Genomic DNA, 3,792 nt, shown 5'->3' with positions numbered 1-3,792 from the left:
TTTGCTCCCTGCAAAATTTTTAAGGTAACTGCATTCTTGGGCTGTGGTCTGAAACGTTATTTTTAAAATAGTGCACAATAGTCCATTGTCACCATCATTGAGATCAGCTTTATTTTCCTGTTTTGTTCATTGAATTTAAATCCCACCAGCTGGTGGTGGTGGGATTTGCACCTGTGTTGCCAGAGCATTAGGCTGGGCCTCTAGATTACTAAAATAAAACAAGGAACTGTGGATCTGAAACAAAAAAACCAAAACAGACGTGTCCTGCTGAAGAGTCGCTGGATTCAAAGCATTAACTCTTTTCCTCTTTTCACAGATGCTGCCAGACCTGCTGAGTTTCTCCAGCAATTTCTGCTTTTTGCCTCTGGATTAGAATCCTACCATACCCAAGTCTGCTGTCCTCAAATTTGCCTTCAAATGTACTGCTCACATCCAGCTAGACAGTGAGCATTTAACAGATGCTGAAGTGTTTGGGTTCCAGTTTATGTCTTAGTTTGGACTGAAAAGTTGAGTTCCTTTTTCTTAAGGAATCAGAGAAAAGAAAGAAACCATTTATTGGAGGCAGTCATGCTTATCTCACTTTATTTTCCCCATGGGGAAGTTTAATTGGATGGATGGGTCATCTTATCACCATGTAGAATTGGCAATATTAAATCAGGAACCTTCAATGTCACAATCACAATTAGGAATTTCTAGTTCCCTGTTCCTCAAGAGAGAAGTCTTCAGCAACAGTGTTGTGTCTCTCTGTCAAAAAGACAAACACTCCTGGCCATCTGCTCCTTTACTGGATGCCAACGTTCAAAGAAATGTTGATACTTGCATAATGCAGTACATTCGGGTGAATGTTTTTGCTGCTGGTCATTTAGAATGTGCATCTTCTATGGTCCAGGTGTACTGTCTCTGAAATGGAATAATCAGCAGCACAAGGCTGGGACTGTGAAGTAACCAGGTGACTTTGATTATAGTCAGATGAGCCACTTTAGTTTCCCTTCTGAGACCAGGTTTAAACATGGCACAGATGGGGACGATTAAAATAGTATCTCTTTATCTGTTAAGGGTCATTAAGTGAAATGAGTTTGAACAGGCTCAGCCTGGTTTTCAGTGGACTTCAGTACTTAGAACAAAACTACCTCCAATCTGGTCGTGTTCTGAAGCTGATTCATTGTAAACTAGATGAAGATGTTTTAGTAAGTAACAACCTGATAGCTTTTATTGTTTCAATATTTTGAAACTGTGTCTCTCTGTACACTTGGATATTGTTTCCACATTGTTATAACAAATTATTTGCTAATATAATTATTGAAACATATCAATTTATAACATTTGAAACATCTCCATCTGTAACATTTGAAAACCAAAAACAAAAAGATAGTATTCCTTAAGGAAGAAGTTTTTTGTTGCAAAGTTTTGGAAAGATACCTGAAGCCAATTTAAGACCAGACGGTGATGCTGGAATTGTATAAAATGTTGGTTAGGTCACAGCTGGAGTATTGTGTTCAGTTCTGGAATCCACATTATAGGAGGGATGCGATAGTACTGCTGAGGAGATTTACTGAGATGTTGCCTGGGCTAAAGAGTTTTTTAGTCATGAAGAGAGAGATTGGATGGACTGGGATTGTTCCCCCTGCAGCTGAGAAGGGGGAGTGGGGGATATGATTGAGGGGACTAGACAGGAAGAAACATTTCCCTTTTGGATGGAGGGATCAATGATAAGGGGCAGGAGGTTTCAAGGGGATGTGGTGAAAAATTTCTTTACCCAGAGGGTGGTGGGAACCTGGAACTCACTGCCTGGAAGGGTGGTATAGGTAGAAACTTTCTTAACATTAAAGAAGTATTTAGATGTGCACTTGCGATGCCAAGGCATACGGGGCTATGGGTCAAGTGGTGGAAAATTGGATTAGAATAATTAAGTGCTGGTTTTTGACCAGTGTGGACTTGATAGGCCAAAGGGCCTTTTTCTGTGCTGTAAATTGTTAACTCCCTGCTTAGTGAGAGAATTAACCCAGTGTCGTTTTGCTGCGCCAGTGTAGAGATGTGATGCCTGCCTGTTGGGCCAGCCCCACACACATGAGTATCACAACAAAGCTTTTCTACTCTTTCCCACCCCGCCCCACACGTGACACTGACTCCTCATTGTATGTAATCTCTGAGGGAAAAGCAATGAAGCCAAATTCCCTAACACACCTTTCACAATTTCCCCATTTGAGGAAATCCTGGTTTCTATGATTACTCGCAAAGAAAATGTATTCCTTTGGGATTAATCAAAGTGCACTCTCATAGGTTTCCTCAAACAAATGAATGCTGAAATGTCCTCTGGGTGTGTGTGTGTATAACTTATCTCCTGAGTTCCCAAAGCCTGTCCACCATTGACGAGGCACAAGTCAGGAGTGTGATGGAATACTCCCCATTTGCCTGGATGGGTGCAGCTCCAACAACACTCGAGAAGCTTCACGCCATCCAGGACAAAGCTCATTTGATTCGCACTGTGTCTACTAACATCTACTCCCTCTCTACCACTGATGCTCAGTAGTAGCAGCGTCTACCATGTGTTTGATACAACATTTATTTAAAAAGTGTTTTTTTTAAAAAATGTTCTCACAATAAAGTGAATTGTGATGCCATTCATTTGGGCAACGCTAAAAAGGGATTTTTTGATATCCTGTAACTTCAGCTGACCAGATAAACAAATAAAATTTTAGTTTCGTTGAATTGTGTATAAAGCAATTAGCAAATGAAAGAGGGGAGAGGGGTGATTATGAGGAACATGTGTTGGCGGTGTGGGTTTGGCGATATTTAGAATTCACTGCTTGAAAAGGTGATGGAAGGCAAATTCAATATTAAGCTTTCAAATAGATTTGGTCAAATGCTTGGGGAAAACTTTGCAGTGCTTTTAGAGGAGGAACTGGAGAGTGGGAGTAATGGGTTCACTCTTTGAAAGAGATGGTACAATGGATCAAATGGTGATCTTCTGTGCTGGATCAGTCTGATTCGATTATGTAAATCAATTCCTTTCATTCTATGATAAAGACAAATCCATGTTAGTCATTACATCTGTTCACTGTTTTGTCAGCTCTAATTTAGTAGCCTCCTTTTTGATATTGTTATCTGCAGTGAGAGACTAACGGGGTCAAAAATACTGCTGCAGGCATTCCCTTTCGGCGATTTGTTAATCTTTGTGAGTTTACAGATTGGCTGAGTTGGACAAATTTTATCATTGCAGGTGCCTCAGCTATCAGGAATGTCTTGAGGAAAGCTACTGCTTCTTCAAATTGAAGACTTTGGCCTGAAAGGCTTATATCGCTGCCTCTTACACCACCACACCCCACACATTAAACCCACAATCCAGTGACTTCAATACACAGTTGGCATATGCTTCTTTTACGTGGAACAATCCCTCTTCCGTACCTACACTGGCCCTAAACCCCACCTCTTCCTCCGTTACATTGATGACTGTATCGGCGCCGCCTCATGCTCCCACGAAGAGCTCGAACAGTTCATCCACTTCACCAACACCTTCCACCCCAACCTTAAGTTTACCTGGACCATCTCTAACACCTCTCTCCCCTTCCTGGACCTCTCTGTCTCCATATCGGGCAACCACCTAGAAACCGATATTCATTTCAAGCCCACCGACTCCCACAGCTACCTAGAATACTCCTCCTCCCACCCACCTTCCTGCAAAAATGCTATCCCCTATTCCCAATTCCTTCGCCTCCGTCGCATCTGCTCCCAGGATGAGGCATTCCACTCCCGTATATCTCAGTTGTCCTCGTTTTTCAAGGACCGTAACTC

At 41.9% G+C, this 3,792-nt stretch overlaps 1 long non-coding RNA gene across 1 annotated transcript in view; it reads left to right on the top strand.

Annotated features, from left to right (window-relative positions):
* Positions 1-1,083: 1,083 nt before the first annotated feature.
* LOC125486884 overlaps positions 1,084-3,792 on the top strand; it is a 24,862-nt gene continuing 22,153 nt past the window's right edge. The window contains exon 1 of the long non-coding RNA XR_007265503.1: positions 1,084-1,187. This is a non-coding gene — a long non-coding RNA (uncharacterized LOC125486884). The remainder of the gene's footprint in view (positions 1,188-3,792) is intronic.

Source organism: Rhincodon typus, chromosome 34, assembly GCF_021869965.1.
Source record: "Rhincodon typus isolate 14 chromosome 34, sRhiTyp1.1, whole genome shotgun sequence".
Classification (NCBI taxonomy): domain Eukaryota; kingdom Metazoa; phylum Chordata; class Chondrichthyes; order Orectolobiformes; family Rhincodontidae; genus Rhincodon; species Rhincodon typus.
The sequence above is the reverse complement of the archived record's forward strand: the minus strand, read 5'-3'. Positions and strand labels throughout refer to the sequence as shown.